At 33.3% G+C, this 21259-nt stretch overlaps 1 pseudogene; it reads left to right on the top strand.

Moving 5' to 3' along the window:
- The first annotated feature begins 16048 nt into the window (after nucleotides 1-16048).
- LOC149580070 (uncharacterized) lies at nucleotides 16049-20946 on the top strand (annotated as a pseudogene).
- The last annotated feature ends 313 nt before the right edge of the window (nucleotides 20947-21259 follow it).

Below are 21259 nucleotides of genomic sequence, written 5' to 3'. Positions count from 1 at the left end.
TCAAAGGTAGAAGAATAATAAACATGAGATGGATATGAATTGGATATGAAGTTGTGAGGATAGATTTGATATGTAGGTTGAAAGGGAGGTATAACTCCAAATTACCTTTGAAGACCTTCAACCATTTGATTAAGCTAATTTGTATCCATGGAACTTAGATGAAGAGTGATGAAAGACTTGATGATGGATGCAATATGACTTTAAGACTAGAGCAAATTTGGACTTCGTGTTGACTTGAGTTGAATTGGATTTGATTTGATTTGATATTGGATGAAGGTTTAATAAAGTTTTGATAAAAACCTTATGATATTTCAAACAAGTGAATGTGGGATTTGAATGAAAGTCTGATGTGTATGATAGTGCTCCTATGTCCAAAGTAGAAGATGCGATGCAAAGTTGAATTAGAAGAAGAGGTGAATGAAATTAGAAAGATTGACTATGGATGAAGATGTAAATGGATTGAATTAAGAATTGATTAGAAATGACTGAATTTGACAAGGAATTGGATTAGAAGGATGATGATGAAGCATTGGATGAGGGAATTGAAGTGTGACATGGAGTAAGAACCATGACTAGAATGGAGATTAGGAATTAGATTGAATGATTAGGAAGATGAGGAAATGATTTGGATGAATAAAGATGATTAAGACTTCAAGGAGTGGTTTGAATGATGAAGACAAGAGATATGTGAGGGTGATGGATTTGATGTAAAGCAAAAGTGATGTGGAATTAATGTGGACAACATGAATAAGAGGACTTAAACTAAGACTTGTTTTTGTTGTTTTTTGAGATTTTTTGATTTTTTTGGATTTTGAACTTTTATGATTTTTTTGGATTTTTATGTTTTATGATGTGTAGTGCCTCTCATGTTTGTAGTTTGTACCTTATTTATTTTGATTTGAGAGATACTTGATACTCTTATTTTGTACCTTATGATGACCTGAGGGTTAGATGTTATACTTGGATTCAGTACCATAGATACTATACTTCTATACTATTCAGTTTATCATATTTGCATGTTGATGCTATTTTGAGATGATAGTAGATCTATGAGGATATCTAGTTATATGGTTTATTGGACATATTTATTGATCATGTTATGCGATGAATTTTATGTTATGGTTATTTACTTCATTCTTGTTTCTTTATGCTTTCTGCGAATGTGAGTGATGTAAATGGATTAAATAGGTATTTTAATACATGTTGCTTTGGCTATGATATTATATGCAATTACACTTGATCGTGTATTCTAATGTGTAGGAATTACATGCCTGGTAGTGGCACATGGAGTTAGTGATTCAACTATTCATATTTTACCAATGTCATCCCTGTATGGTTGACGTACCCTTATTTTAGTTGTTTTAAATCTAAACCTTTTTGTGATTAGTAAATCTGAACTCATCTGCATTATGTGATTAGACCAATGAGCATGTCTGTGCATTTAGAGGTTCACTCTATCGCGAAAGTGTTAAGTGATTTTCTATGATTTTGGGTTTTTGGGGTTTTAAATCTTTTCTGATTTAATTTTTGGCAGCTTTGCTTTAGGTGAAATTTCATTATGGATAATAACCTATTTTTGCTTGGATTGATTTGCAGTTTAACTACTCCAGCTAGCTATTTTCCATAGTCAATTATTCACTCAAAAATGAATAAGTATTGGAAAAGTGATTTTATTATTCACTTCTCACTTTTTAGAAATTGAATTTGAGAGCATTTTAGAAATCCTCTTCTGAAAGATTCTTGTTTTGTTCGTTTTGGGAGCTATGAGCATGGTATCTATGTGAGGTTGATCTTGTTGGATTTGGCTTGGGGAGTTTATATTTTGTCATCATTTTCAGCAGATTCGATGGGTGATTTATTTTATTGTGCGAGTTACTATTTCGGCCCCTTTTGTTATCAGGTAGGGTTTTCCCGTTTTATTGCTTTTACTCTATTTCAACTTCCATTTCTTTTAGCAATATGTTAGGAGGTTGAGAACTAGTGTTCCTCTCTATTTTTTTTTGCTAGTTTTGCTCGGTTAGTCAGGTATGAACATTTTCCCTATTTTTGAAATGGGGGTTTGGGTTTTTGAGCCGTTATGCTGGCTGTTTTTGTAGACGGTGTCCGATTTCAATTATTTTTGGATTTTTGGGGGGTTTTTGCACCCAAAGGCCAAATGGGTTTTAATTTTTGAATTTTTTCAAAATTTGGGGTTTTTGCCTCATTTTGCATGCCATCCTGTTTTCTCAGGTTTTCTTGGCACAATGTGAGTCGTGGAATTGGATGATCTGTTTGGATATCCGTCAGACCACTTTTGCACTTTATGTTGCATTGGGATGCATGTAGCATCTGTCATCCTGATTATGTTTTTGGCTGATTGACTTTTTGTTTGTGTTCCCATCCAGTCCTTTTGGTATGATCTTCATGATGGTGGTGCGCCACACACGAGTACATCTGTTGGGTGACCTGCGAAGCCCGATCTTCCATGGTACTTTTAGAAGTTGTGATCTTTTAGGATGGGTTGGGAATTTGCATGCCTACGAGTACTCATCATTGGATGAGCATGGGTAGGGTAGGGTAGCATATGGAGGGGGGCTTCTACCTCAAAGCCTAGTGATCATTGTGCCTAGAGGGTTGGCGAAGGAAGCTTTACTTAAGTGAAAATTAAATAAAGTACTGAGTGGTAATAAACTTAAGATAATAAAGATTTGGGGTGCTAGAGCCTTTCTGTTGAGGGATGTTGAATCTGCACAAGTCCTAGCTTGGGCTTTTCAATGCCAAGTGACTCTCCATGATGTTAGTCCCTACATCATAGCCCATTGAGATGTTTGACTAGGACCTATAATTTATGCATTGTTTATGTCTTGGATTGATCAATCATCATACTGCTTGGCATGTGTGTTAGCCATGGATGTTATTTTATGTGTTTGTGGTTGGATTATTATCTCCATCAACATGGTGGGTGTGGACCTATGGGTGCCACATGGTTGGGAGGCATAGCTACCTTCACCACTGCTAGGGACCGGTGTACAGAGACAATCTATTGTCCTAGTATGACCATTGCTAGATGTGTTCACTTGGTACTTTGGGTTTCAGAGTATGCTTTCTTGTGATTTACACTTTCATTGGGATGTTTTTTTATCATGTTAGATGATCTTAGTTTTTGATGCATTCCTTTTTATGATGTATAGCATATGATAGATGATGTATCTACCAGTAGAATTATCTTATGCTCTTTTATTAGCATGTTAGATTTCATTTGCTTTTTTAGCATGTTTAGTAGTGACATTTTCATTATGATAGTATCATCGATCTGATCGGTAGCTTGGGAATGTTATGCACGGGGGGATGTCTAGGGCCCACGATGGTCTAATGATGCTATTATGGTTGGGAGGAACTGCGTACATAGTTTGATTTTTCACTCTTTGCAATATTATTCTAGTTATTGTGATGTTGATTTAATTCAGTGTGATGTTCCTTCTATATTTTTACTCTTATCTATTAGATGGTTAGATGTTATGCTTTTTGTATTTCCTTATTTGATTCGAGGGTTCTTGCCTCCAAATGTGGATCCAGTACTCCCTGGTGTGGAGGTTTTGAGCTTAGTTTTGGCCTTTTGTTTGTCCTTAAGTATTTTTATTTAGTTTCCTGGGTGACTTTTTATCAGCATGGTGCGACACAAAAATGTATCGCACACCCATTGAAACTATATTGTGCATCCCCTGATTCTATCGCCCGCCTCTTGGAGAAATGTCATGCAATAATGAAAAATATCATACCTCCTTTTGAGAAATGTCATATGACACTCTTATAGTGTCACACACCTTTGAGAGAAGTATCGCCAAGTCCCTAAAATGTTGCCCTCCTTCTGTAGAAATGTCGCACAATACCTTTTTGTGCTATATTAAAGTATCACTTAGTTTTTGTAAAAAACCTACATGGGCAGGCAGCGGGCACTTTTTGGTCTGGTCCAAACTTTTTGAGAGTTGATTTGGATACCCCATGGTGTTTCATTTTGGATCTAGATTGTTTCTATTCTTATCTAGTTTTGCATATTTCAGTTGTAGTCCTCTAGGGTTTAAAATATATTGTTTAAGTATAAGTTGACATATATTTAATTCCTTATAATATACATCAACTTATAAGGAATTAAATATACGTCAACTTATACTTAAGATATATTTTAATATATGTCACGATTCATTTGAGATGGGTTTCAAACCTCTATGGGCTAAGATCAAGATTCTAGGAGATTTCAAGGCTTCAGATTTTAGACTTAGCCAATTTTTAGGAGTCAGCTTTGGTCTGTCAGCTTGGTTCATCTCGCATGTCTTCTTATTTATGTTTGGGTTAGTAGTGATGTTAGGAGATCCATTGGTGTTGGTTGTTTGTCAGTCTTCTATTGCGATCTTTTTGATCTATGTAGGTTGTTATCATCTGCTCTTACACTTAGTTTAAAAAAAAAGAAGATTATCTTGCTTGTATTTCATCCTTGTTTCCAAGAATCTCTAGGTGGGGCATTACATGATGTTTTTGGATTTTTATGTTTTATGATATTTTTGGTTTTTTCAAATGTGAGATGCAAAATCAAACAAGGAAATATATACAAGGCAAGCCTAGCTGGTGTGTCCCCTTCAATTGGGGAGGGTTCAAACACTCAAGAATGTCAAACACACCAACAAACCTATGAGGTTGCAACTAGGATGTACAAGGATCAACTAGAGGGCATCCTCGATATATGCAAGGTACGTGAGGCCCAAATCTATAGATGAAAGAAAATAATGCCACACAGTCGGGGGGAGATGGTAACCCAAATCTCCTCCTTCACTTCTCAAAGGTATAAATTTCTTTGGGACTTAGCCAAGAGTGACAAGATTTTACTTCCAAGAGAGGTGTCTTTTGATTCACCTCCCAAATTTTATACTCTGCCAGAACACTGGAGTTGAGGTCATCCCAAGGGGTGATGAAATAGCCAAGCAGGCCTCCTAAATAAAGAAAAACAAGACCACTTATTTCTTGTGCACCCAAGATCACCTAAAGGTGCAGGGGGAGAGAATACATAAGTGGCCTTGGGGTTTAAAAGACACACGTTCATTCCCAATGAAGCTTTAGGTTTGGTAATCTACTTTGAAGACACACATGTTTAAAGCATACAATGTTCTTTCCAACTTGAAATCATCGTCAACATAAATAAAAAGCATGGATTCATCAACAAGAAGTAAATTGAGCGTGTGTATAAGAAAATTTTATAAGGAAAGAATCAATTCTCTTTATGCATTCAAGATTGAGTGAGTGTTCATTTTAAGCACTAAATCAAAATGTGCATTGCAATGTTCATTGATCCTTAGACATGCAAGATTATGTTATCGTTCATTCTAAAGAAAAAGTGTTGTTCAATGAACTGTGCATTCAAGATTGAGTTTGATTGTTTTAGCATTTAACCATGCATTCAAGACGAGTTTTTAAGCATATAGGTTCATTCCCAAAACAAACTTGAAGCAAAACCTACAAGGAATATGGTTAATGATTTCTAGAATTCTCCAATCTTCAATGCATAAGTAAGAAAATATCCTTGCAAAAACACAAGTTAGAGCATTGAAAATGTATGACAAACATAAAACAACCTTGCAATGAAAGTGTTAAGACAAAGTTCAACTTTTGCAAAAAAAATAGGGATCTAAACAAGATCAAAATCTAATGAAACCAACACCATCACGACAAGCTTGGAATCAAAATTTTGACGATATTTTGTTTTTCGAAAAAAAAGTTCGTATGCTCAAGTTATGAGCAAAAAACTAAAGGCTTCTCCTTATGGTCTAGAAGGGCATGCGAAATACTTGTGCAGTGATGACATTAGTGACCCACGGGGTTAAATTTGATAGTTAGCTACACATCTGGAAATTTTTGTTTTATTTTTTGACATTTAAAAAAATAAATAAATCTGGTTTATAAAAAAAGGATAAATGTTATTTAAAAAAAAAAGTTGAAAAGAAAACCAATATTTATAATATTAATCTAAATACCCAAAATCTTTTAAAAATGGGCAGAGGAGGGCTTTCATGCGGGTGGTAGAGGAGTGGAGGGGCGGAGGTCATTGGAAGTGTGATGGTGGCCATGAGAGGAGCGGGGACTTTGGCTGAGGCAAAGGGCAGTCAAGTTGCGAGAGGTAGAGGGATCAACAGTAGTGGTTGGGATGTAGGTCGTAGTGGGGGGTTGTGGGTGCTGCATGGGAGGAAGGGATCAACAGTGGTGGTTGGGATGTAGGTCACGACAGAGGGTTGTGGGTGTTGCATGGGAGGCAGGGAGTGGAGGTGGTGCCAAGTTAACAGTGGGTAGAGGGGGGAGATGAGTGGCCAATGAAAGGGTGGCATGTAGAGGAGCAGGTGTAGCCATGGTGGAGTAGGGTTTTGGATGCAGTGGCGGTGCTAGGAGAGGAGGAAGGGATGACATTGCGAGAGAAGTCTCTCATGAGTGGCAGAGCACAAGGGAGTTGGCAGCGAGCGGCGGGTTGAAGTGGTGGCCATGGGTGATAGAGCACAGGGGAGTTGCGGGGAGTCAATGGCACTTGCAGGTGCTCAACCTGCGTGAACAAAAAATGATTGTAAATTTTTTTTTTTTAAATTATAATTTTTAAAATTTTTTTTCCTTCCTATTTAAACCTGCATCATTTTTTTGTTTTCTTTTTTTTTTAACGATAATATATATATATATTATATAAACATATATCATGATGATATATATATATATATATATATTTATATTATTAATATACATATTAAATGATTTTAAAAAAAAAGTACAAACATGATAAAATAAAATGAAACAAACCCCACTTTTTTTTTAGCTAGTTATTTGCCAACAAAGATAGAGATTTTTTTTAGTTTTCTATTTTTCTCATTAACAAAGACATATACTTAATGTATATACACTCTTACAACTTAAAAATAGAGAAACAAGAAATATAGAGTGCTATATGTCAAAAAACTTTCCTTATGTACTCCAAACATGATGATGAGCTTTATGGCTTGATTAGAGGCTCCTCATGAACTTGATCTCCAAGTGCAAGCCTTCAACCTACAAACTTGAAAACTCACACATAAACTCAAAAAAATGTTAGATGATTAGTTTGAACCCGTGAAGTGGGTCCCATCGGGCATGCCAAAATGTATTGCATAAAAATGTAATAACGGAATTAACACTAAGCAATGAACAACTATTCCTACATATTTATGCAAACCTCAAATATGAAAGACAACATGCAAATAAAGATAACATGAAATCAAAAGAGTTTAATCTACTAAAAATAGCACTAATGCAAACCTCATAAAATCACCAAGTGGTTGATGATTCCATATTGTGGGATGTGGTTGCTCACAAATCCTAGACCATAACAATGGGGTTGATAGTGCTTCTTGGAAATGAGGAGAGGGCTCTCTTTTTATAGGAAATGAGATGAAACATATGGTTGAGATTCAATGCAAGATGAAGGGCTAGGATCTCTTAGGATCAATGAGGTGTCAATGAGGTGGAGGCCAAGTGGACTCCATGTGGATTAGGGTTTTTGACCATTCAAAAGGGGGAAGATGATCACACATGTGTGAGAAACCTTTGATGTGATAGGTCAATGATAGGTGTAAGAGGTGTGAGAAGCATGGTCTCTCACACATGTGTGAGACACCTTGATTCTCATGTGAAGGGGACAAACATGTAAGAGGCATGAGAAGTGTGAGGGGTGTGGGAAGTGTGAGTGTTCCTCACACATGTGTGAGCACACACTTAGGATTAAAAGGGGATTAGCAAGGTGATTAGGAAAAGTAAGCAGGATTAAGTGGTGGGTAGGCTTAGAAGGATGGTTTAGGTTAGGAAAGTGAGGTTAGATGAGGGTTAAAGTTAGAAGCCATGTGCTCAAATAAGATTAAATTTAATATTTATTTCTAAGTGGGATTAAGGGATTAATTAAGTAAATAAAGTACTTTACTTAATTAAAGTGAATGGGTTAAGATGTAAGTGGGGTGAGAGATAGGCTAGGATTTAAATAAACCTAAGTTCATTTAAATCAAGGAAAGACGAATTAAATAAATGAAAATTTATTTAATTACATGTAGGGTAATTAAATAAATAATAAATATCTATTAATTGGTCATGAAAAGTGGATTTGGACAATTTTAGGTGTCTACACTAAGTTCACTCAGTTACGAAAGGAATTTCGTATGTTCTTAGTGTTAACCGAGCTTCTGTTGGTTAACACAAGAAATCACTTTAGAATTAGTTTCTACCGAGTTGGGTCGGCTACCAAAGGTTTTTCTTATTTTTGCATGTAAATATTAGTTATTTTACCTATTGATTCTAGCTAACCATGGTAATAGATATTGGTTATTCTAATTTGTATTTGAGCTGACTTGATAATTTGGAAGGTATAAGTAAAAGGTCAATTTGTGTTTTCAAAGTAGGTAGTTGTGTTGAATGCATGGCAAGAGATGAAAAGTAGAAGCGAACTTGAAGGATAAGTAGAATATTCTAGTGGAGTAGAAAAGTGTTATTTGATCAGGAAGGATGAAGTGTAAGCTAGAACAAAGATCTGTAATCAGCAATTTAGTTGCATCTCAATCAGGTCATTTCATTGTTACTCTCTAACCATGTAGTAGTGATCTAAAATCTCTTAACATAGTTGGTTTAATAGCCATTTGTAAATCCTCTAACAAGGTGGCAGTTCCATTGAATTGTTTCAAGACCTCTTACAAGACTACTCCTAACAGGGTGATTAAATTATTCAACAAGGACACCTAATAGTGTATTTTGTAACCTTTAATAGGGTTGACTCCTAACAGGGCTCACTTTAAAAGAGTGAAAAATAGTAACTAGTTATAATTGTTGGTTTTTCCCAAATTGGGTTTTCGTGTTAAATCCTGGTGTCAAATGTGCTCATGCTATTTTCTTTATGTATTTGCAACTAAGTTAAAGTAATGATAATCAAAAATAATATCTAATGGTTCTTAAGTTAATATTTTATCGAGCTAATCCAGTTTCTATCGAGTTACAAAATTCTGTGTGTTTATCGAGCTTCAACAGTATTCAGTTATTTGTTTGCATTTTGTACTGACATCAAAAGGGATCTAAGATTTATTTTTGTAGTAACTGATTCACCCCTCCCCTCTTAGTTACTCCTCTTATATTTCCAACAAAAAACCTTGCTTCTAACCAACCATCCCTATAAATAGATAATTAAGATATTTTGTCATTCATTCTCCATCATCCAATTTAGGGTTAGGACAGATTAGGTAGGATTCAATGAGTCTACCCTTAATTCCATATCACTTCTAGAAACTTCTACTTCAATCCTCTTTGAATTTTCCTCAAAACAGTTTATCATGAATTCTATGCCACCAGCTCATCAATCTTATCTTCCACCTAGTTCACACAATCCAATAAAACAAACTTGTCAGCTTAGATCCATTAAATTCATGATCTTTCTAATAATGCTGGCACTCGACATTAAATTGCTTCTAATGCTCAACACATATTGCATTACTCAACATTTATTAAAAAATAACTCGGTATGAACTAAAGTTTACTAGTGCTCAACATCAACTAAAATTTACTCAACATCCACTATTTTGCTCGAAATTCACTAAAATGAACTTTTACTTGGCTCCAACTGATTTTCTACTTGGCTTGCATTGACTTTTCTCAACACCTACTATCCATTCAGTCAAGCTTGGTAGACAAACTTAGTTTAACTTGTTCTTCTGAACTTGTTTAGTGTAGCCAACCTTTGTAACCTTAAGTAGATTATCAATGCACTATGATATAAGTGGCTTAGTTGATTCTTGTACTCCTTTGTATATCATAACTCAACCTTTCTTCTAGGTGCTTTTGTTACATCTTTTTTGATCAAATCCTCTTCATCAATCAAACAAGTGATAGTACTTAAATTATATAAGCAGTTCTCTTACCAGCAAAAAAAATAGGTTTGACATCAGTGACAAAATAATGATTGAAACATATTTATCATACTTGCATCAATCTATTTTCAAAAATCTCCCTCTTTGGTATTGATGGAAAACTAAATTGATCAACCAAGCTGACTAGGTTAAAATAGTGAAACCAACAAAATACCAAAAAGAAAATAATTCCTTGTATTGAAATCTCTCCCTCTATCAACAACTTTCATCTTTTGAATAGGTTACAAAATTCTATTCTGTTCTGATCAATAGACAATTAGACAATCAATTCATCCTTATGAATCCCTTTGAATTACTTCTTATATTTCTCTTCTACAATTATCTCTCTCATACTAGGTAGATGTTAACAATAGAAACACTTTATTTTTATCAACATTTCTCCTCATACTATGTGTTAGGATTTCTCCCTTTTTTTTCAATCTCCAATCTCTTGTATTTCTCCTAATCAGTAATTATCTCCCTCTTTCTTGTATTTCTCTTGATTAGTATCTATCTTCCTCTTTGAAAATAATGCCAAAGAATTGTCATCTTAGCATGCAGATATGAACTTCTTCAAATTTTTTTGTGTCAAGTTGCTTGTGACTGATTTGTAGTTTCAACTCTTTGATTACTTTAGGTAGCTCCTAAAGTAAGATCCACCACATCAATTTGTAACATATGGCAATTAGCTTGTTTGATGCAGGACACTCCACTAGTACATTTGACCTCAGTTTTTGACCATCTATTAAAATGTTTTAGATTGGTCAAAATATGGAAGGAGAAATATCTTTAAAAAAAAATCCATGCTTGTGTTGGTCAAAATTTTGACCAACATGAGTTTAACATGTTAAAATGAAAAAAGGTGTCCTATTTCATAATTATTATGTTTAATACGTAGCATGTACAAGAGTTGTAGAAGCATTCACTTTGGTTTTCATGGAGTGCGGGAGCTGCAGGAGTGAAGGAGCAAAGGAGCAGGGTTTCCAATCAAGAGCTAACAATATATCAATTGAGTGCACACTTGAGGTGATGTGTGAAGGGTTCTCGAAAAGCAATGGGTGGAGCTATTAGGGGTAGAGTTATATTATGGGCTATGCCATAGTCATTAAGAGATTGAATTGGAAACTTTAGCTTTATGCACTAGAGTTTTAGAGATTGTTTCAAAGCATCATGTAGTGTGCCACAACAGAGAATTATTAAGGTATTAAGGTATGAAGTATATCGAGCCTTCCAAACTTAGGTGAAAGTATTCATAATTTTTCCTTGATGTTGATATTTGGTATATTGGATATGAACATTTGATTAAGTTTGATGATGCGGACAAAAAAAACATTTATTGGCTAGCTTTATCACCATGGTTGAAATTTTTTAATAATATATTCAATGACATGCTTTGTGATTTGGCTTCTGACCTAGGTTTAGAAACTATGGTCATATTATGGATTGCTTTGGTTTAACACCTTGGTCAAAGATATGCCATGTGGTGACTTTGTATAGATGAATTTCAAAGTTTTTGTTTCAAGCATTAACAAAATTCTCAAAAACTAAAGGTAATTGTAAAGCTTCTCTTACGAACCCTAGCAAACAGGTCACTGCCATGGACTTTTGCTTGATCATTTTGAAGGATTTTTTTGTTGAGATTTGTTCATGCGTTCAATATATGTCAATCTACATAATGTGACAAGTTTTTTTGGTGGTCTTTTTGTGTCAAAAGACAAGGATCTGAATAGTTAAGAATGGCATTTCTATTTTGAACAAGATTTTTTTGTGTTTCATTTAAAATAACTAACATTCAATGACAATTTTTTCAAGTAATCTTTATTTCATTATTGGTAGTACATAATTTGTTTCTAGGTTTAACATCATTTGTGTCTAATGTAATGTTATGAAAAAATAGAATAGTACTAGGATTTGTGTGAATCACTATTCATGAAGGATCAATGAATTTGTCTCAAAAACTACATACTTAAATTTTAATAGTAATATCACAATTTAACTTGTGAAAAATATCTCCTACTTATCATATTATGTTTTATTTTCTTGTATAAATACATTGAAGAACAAAGTTTTGAAATATTTCACTATCGAAGATATATTGCTTCTTAAACTAAGATTGAAGGAAGAAAAAATAGGTTTCATTTATGTTTTTAATAAATCTTAGGCATGATTATTATGAGCTCTTGCATATCAATGAGTTTTTTGAAGGATATCTTCTTGTTTATTAAAAGAAAAATAGTATGTTCAGTTTAATTATTTTATGGTCAAAATATAATTAGGGGGTTTGGATAAAAAATTCTTAAGACCCTAGTTTCAACCAAAAGCTTACATTTTCAATTCTAATAACAAGAAGTGGTTAATGGATAAGAAATGTGTTAAGGATTTGGAACTGTTGTGACAATTTTATTTATTCGCAAGATTATCAAGTAGTTTTTTTGGAAGGAACTTTTCTTTGGCTCAAGAATGATTTGAGATTTGTTTGAAAAATAGTTTGTTTATTAATAAAATCATTTAAGGATCATCAGGAAGAAAAAAAAAGGTTTCTCTTTTATTTGATACTAGTTTGGACAACACAATTTGGAAGTTGTGATTATACATGACACTGATGATATAGTTACTTCTTTTTTATTAGAAAAAGTTATAGTTATGTTTGATTAGACACAATAGTTTAAAGAGGACTAATATCTATTCATAGTTATGATTTTTTAATGTATTGAAACATTTTTAATTTACAGGCTAAAAGAGGGTTCATTATAACCAAATAGTTATAGCCTATTGTAACTAATATGGAATAGTGAATGACATATTTTGCATCCCTATATAAGGGAGTATAGATATGCACATGATATATAGTAAGTGTGTGTATTCACAATTTCTTTTGTATGGAATGCAAGCAATATTTATTCAATATTATAAAGTCATATGTATATGTATGAATACATAAGTTTGAAATATACTTGTGTACGTATACATGATCTGCATTATACCTGGGAGTTTTACAAGTTAGCAATTTAGTCTAGACATAGAGAACTTTCTAAGGAAATGACGACTAGCTAAGTGTATATTCAAGATGAGATTGGCATGTTGAATATTGATTTGTTTGAGGATGCTAATCAGTATGCTATGAAGGTAGAAGATAAGTTGAAGAGAAGATATCAAGATAATTCCAGATGGAAGGAAAAACAAGAACAATTGGTGAAAGATAAATTGGTTGTTGAAGATGAGCCAAAACCTTTTGAACCAAGGAAAAGAACAAGCAAAGGTAGACTTAAAGGTAATTTCTATAGATGTAGTGAAGAAGGACATAGGTCATTTGAATGTCCCAATGATAGGAAGGTCGATGATAGAAGAGTTGTTGTGGTGAATGATAACAAGGACTTGATGAATGAGCTCGATGTGGGAGAAAACTTGTTGATTTTGTGAGTATAGTCTATTAAGAAAATATTATAACCTTGTCAGAGAAGGATTTTTTCTAGGATTCAATGTAAGTCTGGAGGTAATTATTGGAATGTGATATAAGTGTTGCCACAATAGAGAATTATTAAGTGTTGGATATGTGAGTATGAAGTGTGTAAAATTAGTTCAATGAAGTATTTATGCAAAAAGGGACTGTCATATATGCATAAGCCAGAAGCATTTATAATTGCAGTTCACAATCATGTTTTTCATTGTAAAGTTCATGTATCTTGCTATTTGATGGTACATTTCTTCAACAAATATTGTGTAAGTTTTTTTTATCTTTCTTAGTAAATCCATCAAAGAGAAGTATGGTTCCTAAGCTAAAAGGCCTTAAAACAAGTATTACAATACGTATAGTAAGAGTTAATGCATGCCATGGCCATTCTTGATTATATGAATTGCAGGATTGTACACCTTCTTTGAAACCAAATCATTTGATGAAACCAATGAAATAAATGTTCTAACTAGTAGCAAACTATAGGATCCATATGCTATGAAGATGCATGCCATTAAGGCTCATGGCTATTTGAAAAGGAAACTACTAAAGGGCTCACCTGGATTAGTTAGATCATGGCCCTTGTCATGCTAGCTAAGATTTTCATAAGATAGAATGTACGAATTTGAACTCCCAAAAGATTTTGGAGTATCATGTGTCTAGTTGTGAGATAGAGCTATTAGGTGACACTCTTGTTATGTTTATGGTTGCAAGAAAGAACCATTTCCATGATAGAATTTATGTTTGATACTTTCACGCCCAAAATATTTTGGTGAATCATGTTTACAATTGCAAGATAGAACCACTAGATGACACCTCAGTTATAATTGTACATATTATTTCATCACACAATCACAAATTTTGTTTGGAGTATCATGCTTATAGTTTAGTTTCGATTGGAAACCTCATGCTTACAACTAATTATTAGCATTGACAAATATATATTATCTGGGATTGCTTTCGCATTGGCATTCTATTTTTAAATAGATTTCTCATTTAGCGATATTAGATTTCCACAATTCATATCAATGAATTATTTTTTCTAGGTTTGATTGTACAATGGTAATGTTTTAGATGACACTATATGATCCAAAATATGACAGTGTGCATTTTGACTAATGGTAATATTAAAGTTTATCATTTTTAATAGAACTTGAACTAAGCATTGTAGTTGATTTTTGTCATTGACAAATATATTCTCTAGGACTGCTTCATCATAAGGCATTTTCTTGGCATCCCATTCTTATATAATATTGAAATGTGACTATTATATAATATTGAAATATGACTAATAGTTTGGCTAATAGTATTTGACAATTTGCCAATTTAATTAGTAATTGAACTAACTATAGTGGTTCATTTGGCATTATGGACTTGAGCCTTCTATGTGGTAATTGGATGCTTTATTATATGGAACATGCATATATGGAAATCTTTAAATATGTGTTATGCCTGATATTGATTTTTAGAAGTCTGTAAATGTGTCTTGCTACATCTTTGATAGCTCTAGGGTTTATTGGTGTTTTATAAGTCCAGTTAAATGTGATTATTGACTAAATAATTTTTTTTTAACATACTTTCACTAGGTGAATCTATAAAGCCAATTTAAGTGGGGGGAACAAAATAAGGGAAGTGAGGAGTTTTCTGCTGACCTAGAAATTGTCGAGGTCACATGTACCCTAAACAAGTCCTATTATTTTTCTAATCATGTGGAAGGGTTTAGGTTTAACATGGAGAAGAAACTATCAAGTAATGATAAAACAACCAATATGAAGTAACACAATAAATTGTTTTAAACATTTACAATGAGAAGTAATGGGCTAATTGAATTATATTGACATGAAAAACTTTTAAGTTAATTGGAGTTAAATTTCACAAGTTAAACGTGGGAAAAATACAAGAAAATGTAGCAACTGAAACTCTGCTAAAATAATATAAAACATAGAAAAAGAATTTGCGATAGTTATTTTTATGCCAAATTTATTGTATAGAAAAAATAATAGAGTTCAAGCATCAAATGCAATACATAATTTTTTTTTCAATATTACCTGTTACTCTCAAAGTCTGAAAATTTTCATTCTTGGAGAGTATAAGTAGAGAAATTGATGTGAAAATGAAGAAAATAGCTACTTATAGAAGAAAGCAACTATTTTTAATAATTCACCAAAACCCACCGATTGATCAGTAATATCCGAGGTTATTTTTTTGACCAAAAAAGTAAGCTAATGTAAAATCTGTGTTCTGGTTAGATCAACACTCACAACTGGTGGTTTTCAGTTATTCATGATTAAACATAAGTTTTTGCTAAGTTCTACTTCTATAATTTCAATTTGTTAGTTTGACTAGCACATTGATAGCTGATCTGAATTGTGTGCAATGACTTGCTCTTCTATTACAAAGGTCAAGATTAGTGCTCATTTGAAGGTAAATGTGTTTTTGAAGGTCATTTTACATGTGTCGCATTGAACACACACCACGTAACATGTAGGAAGGTCCATTTAGTGGTTTCTTTACAAATGTTGGACCTTGGAAGGAATTTTTATTTTTTAGCTTATTGGTATGCATTTGCTTTACTTATGTTGTTTGGTGGCTAGTTGATCAAGTCTTAATATTTTCCTCATCTTCTATTTACATTTTTGTTAATTTATATTTTTCCAATTTTGTTTTGAAGTTACGACCAAACTTCTGTGATGCGTGGTCCAATCTGGCCAGTGCATACATGCAGAAAGGAAGGTTGAATGAAGCTGTAGAGTGTTGTCGTCAAGATCTTCATCTAAATCCTCATCTTGTAAGCCTCTCTCTCATTTTATGTACTTCAAGAGTTGCTTGAATTCTGTGGTTGTGATTTTTTTGGTACACTATATAGGCTAATGCACACAACAACCTTGGAAATCTATTGAAGGTGCAAGGATTAACTCAACATGTAAGCTCTATGCTTTTTCTCTTGACGCTTTGCTGGCTGATATAAATTCAATACTCAAATGCTAGAGTTCTCAACATGGTCCAAGGATTTGTCTTCTAAAATATTATATGTTGGCATGATTGGTAGAGTTCGACGTTGGAAATTGTTGAACATTTTTCATTATTTTAACGTGAACAAAAATAATTATGCTATATGGAAGCATTGCACATACAACCAACTTTTGCAATTGCTTGGTCAAATTTTGCTGGCCTATTTATGGAAGCAGGAGATTATATGAAAGCCCTTGCATATTATAAGGTTAGCTATTATTCTATGTGTAGTATATTTCACACATCACTTGGGGTTCATCCACAATGGAGCAGATGTTCTTAATGAACAAGATGTGCAACAATATTGTAGTTTTTAATTCTCATGGGTATCTTATCATGTAGAAAAACATCCTAGAAAAAAATGTTATTGTCATTCTGATTTGGTTGATATTTATATGCAGGAAGCAATCAAACTTAAACCTAACTTTTCTAATGCTCATTTGAATCAAGGGAATGTTCTTAAGGTGAATTTTTTTTTGTTTGGAGCTCTACTATTCACTTTCAGCTATGGAAAGTTGTGCTCATGTTTATTTGTTATATATATCCAATGTTAGGCTATGGGAAGGCCCCAAGAGGCAATTCTATGCTATAAGAAAGCCATTCAAATAAGATTAGACTATGCAATTGCTTATGGTAAGTATTCCTTTGAAAATTTAGGAGATGGATCTTTTAGAGGGGCTTTGGTAGGGGCTAAATCACATGATTGTAATTTGCTATATTATGTTGTGTTTAATCCCTGTGTGGTTGTATGTTCTATGTTTTGGATGATATTTTCTTGCATTCCTAGCTTTTAAGACCTACCTAAATATGGTGCTTCCTAACAATACCCTTATCATTTCTTCTTGTCCCATCTTTTTCTTCCATGAAGGTGTGTGGACTAAGGCACTAGTGTTGGCATGCATGAAGTGTGTGTCTCAGCCTATAGTTTGCCCAAGTGCTTGTTTGTTCTCAAGTCATAGCAAGCAATCTAAACTGAGTTCTAAATGTACCATGGTTGCTAAATTAGTGTCCCTCACCATTGTACTTAGTCATTCAGCCAGCATTAAGCAATGCTATGAGGCTGCATTTATACAATCTTCACCAGGCTTTTTAAAGGAGCAATAAACTGTATTGTTATTTGTACAACTGGAAAAATGCAACTGATGCCACAAGTTATGGGTTAATTTAGTAAGAAATATCAGGTGCAAGACATCTTGGGTAAGTGGTAAGGTTGAGTTTAGTGACAAGGAGTTGGTGGATACGGTATGTTTTGTATTGTAGGGAATCTGACAAACATTTATTATGAACAAGGTGAACTGGACTTGGTGATAATGCATTACAACCAAGCTATAATGCTGGATATGACATTCTTAGAGTCCTACAACAACTTGGTGAGTACTACACTAACTATAAGATATTTTCTGTGAGCTGCTTTTTTTTTTTTTTTAGTAGATAACTATCTGAGGTGAAGTTAGTCTATAGTTGCACAATGTATTATTCAAATTAGCAGTGTCCTTTTTCTTGATAAATATATTTATGACATAAATGTAAACTTTTATTTTATTTTATATAGGAAAATGCTTTGAAAGATACTGGAGAAGTGGAAGGAGCCATTGCCTATTACCATGTTAGAATTCTATATCCTTAAATCATAACATATTTTATGTTCTACTTTTGTTGCGGCCTAGTTGATTGCATTGACTAAAACTTTTTATAGTGTTCTTAATTGTGTTAAATTATCTTAATTCTTGCATTTTGAAGATGTTCCTTGTATTTATGTGTAGTCATGTCTCACACTTCAGGAAAATCACCCTCAAGCACTTACTAATCTTGGAAATATATATATGGAATGGTAAGATAATATTGAAAAAGTGGTTGTATTCTTGTGATGTACACATGATTTTTTTTTTTTTTTTACTTAATGTTGCATTTAAAGATATCATTCATGTTAATATACTACATGAATATGATCAGTGTAGCTGCTAACTTCTACAAAGCCACACTGGCTGTAACAACAGGCTTGTCTATGCCTTATAGTAATTTAGCAATTATTTATAAATAATAGGTAAAAAAATACATGCTATGTTATCCTTGTTATGTAGGAATAAAGATATTACATACATCTAATTTATCATACTACTCATAGAATAAGTAGGAAATTAAAGGTGCTTCTAGGAATCTCTTTCCAAGTCAACAAATTTATATTGGCAGGGGCATTATGTAGAAGCTATTTCTTGCTACAATGAAGTTCTTCGCATAGATCCTATAGTAGCTAACGGTCTAGTAAATAGAGGAAATACATTAAAAGAGATAGGTCATGTTAGTGAGGTAATTCAAGATTATATACATACTATAACAATCAAACCTACCATGGCTGAAGCACATGCAAGCCTTGCTTCTACTTATAAGGACAAGTGCGGATATAGTGTATGTACTTGGTGATGTAATGCTCAATTTGTTTGCAAGTTACATAATAGCTAAGTTTCTTTATTTCTATATTCTTGTAGTGCCCATGTAGAAGCTACTATGAAGAGTTACAAACAAGCATTAACACTACGACCTAATTTTCCAGAAGCAACTTGCAACCTTTTACATACATTATAGGTTTTCCTGTGTCTATTGTTTACTGTGTGTTTAATATTGACCTTTTTTGAGCTTTCTAGTGCTCAATTTTTCAGTAGTGCGATGGTCATTTCCTTTTACTATTTGTTACTATAAGATTTTAATGTGGATGTGTAAATTATAATGACAACAAGCACATGGTCATAGTGGAGTAGATGGATAAATTTTTTTTTATAATAGCCATATATATATATATATATATATATATATATATATATATATATATATATATATATATATATATATATATATATAACAAGCTTGGAAATTTACAAACCTCTTAAACTAGTTTAGATTTTTTAATTTTGAGATGCATCTGCATGAAACACACTAAGAAAGCAATCTTCAGATGCCTATCTAACTTATGTCACAAGTCCACTATAGACAATTTTAGGTAGACGGTTTTAAGATACACGTGTTAGTATTAAATCAATGCATTTATTTTTGAAGCATTAATTAGTAGAATATGGATTTCATATTGTATCTCTAATAAAAATGTCTAATTTTGTTTGTATTAGTGTGTATGTAATTAGGAAGATCGGGATAGCAAGTTTATGGAAGTGGATGGAATTATTAGGCAACAAATCAAGGTTCTTCGAGCTACAAAATTCATTTAGCAATGTGGCTTTATAGTAATTTATATCATTTCAGTTGCTGAATTGCTCTAGTTGATAATATTATTGTAGGTTTTGATTCTTCCTAGTGTGTAACCATTTCCTGCAATTGCATATGCCATTGATCCCATGCTTGCCTTGGAAATTAGGTATACTTTTTTCAATTTTTATCATATGTTTTGAATTTACAAATCAACATTGTTGTATTTGTAAAGTAACCAAGTGTTTTTTTACAGTTGTAAGTATGTGGAGTATTGTACTTTAATTGCATCTTGCTTTGGTCTTCCACCTTTCAATCATCCTCCTATCCCCATCAAGAGTGAAGGTGGAAGTGGCAGGCTTCAAGTGGGGTATGTTGGGCATCCACTTTTCTGGTTACTATTAACATAAATTTTATATTAAATTGGGTCAACTCTTGCTACAGTTTTGTTAAAAGTGTTTGTTTGACTAGGTACATGAGTAGTGATTTTGGTAATCACCCACTTTCACATCTCATAGGATCTATTTTTGGTATGCACAATCGGGAGCACGCTGAGGTTGGTCTCATACATGGCTTCTAACTTTGTATATTTTGTATGCAAGTGCTACATTCTGGTTGAGATTTATGGTTTTATGATTTTCAATCATGTGGGTGGGGATGTATAGGTATTTTTCTATGCATTGAGCTAGAATGATGGTAGTGAATAGAGGCAATGCATATAAGTAGAAGCAGAACACTTCGTTGATGTTTCATCTTTTTCATCTGATGTAATTGCAAGACTGATATATGAGGATAATATACAAGTTCTTGTCAACTTGATTGGATATACTAAGGTAACCTATAACTATTTCATTTTAAACTCAGTTGTTTTAGGTAGGGTCTGAGATACCCAAGGGACTAATTTTCCCAATTCCTTGAAATGTATAGAGCCATCTATTGCACATGGAATTTTGTTAATTGGAACTTTTGTATGCATCCTCTTGTTTATCTAGGGTGCTCAGAATGACATTTTTGCAATGCAACCAACACCAGTACAAGTATCTTACATGGGATTTCTGGGTACCACTGGTGCAGATTATATTAATTACTTAGTGACAAATGAGGTAACCATATTAGTTTGAATTTGGGTTTTGAAATAGATAAGAATGGGGGATGGAGGCACTTGTGAAGGGGATTTTTTTTATTGATGATAAATGAATAATATATTCTATAAGATTAATATCTTAAATATGTCTATGATCATTGTTATTTATTTGTGTATTAACCAAGAAAAATGGTTGAGTGCAGTTTGTTTCACCTATGCACTTTGCACATATCTATTCAGAAAAGCTTTGGTGTGGACTCTCCCTATGGAAGCCCATAAGATGATTATTTTCCATTTATTTAAGTATTGTTCAACAAGGTTTACAAGCCTACTCTCTTGTAGATTTGAAAACTCTGACCACTCCCTTATGGAGTGCACATGGTTTATATTAGATTGGATCAATAGATAATGTGACAATTACCAGTCCATGCCCATGACTTAACAATCTTTGATGAATTTAAGTGCGATTTATCCCTTCCACATGAATGCAAAAATTTGTACTTTAAACTAGCAATTATAGTCCTCCATCCTCTCCACAGTGGATGACTGTTCATGAGAAGAAGCCAGGGATATATTAAAATTTTAAGAAAAGTTGGG

This window comes from Cupressus sempervirens, chromosome 1 (genome assembly GCF_028749045.1).
Source record: "Cupressus sempervirens isolate cs-2001-9-10 chromosome 1, ASM2874904v1, whole genome shotgun sequence".
Classification (NCBI taxonomy): domain Eukaryota; kingdom Viridiplantae; phylum Streptophyta; class Pinopsida; order Cupressales; family Cupressaceae; genus Cupressus; species Cupressus sempervirens.
This window is presented reverse-complemented; position numbering and strand designations above follow the sequence as displayed.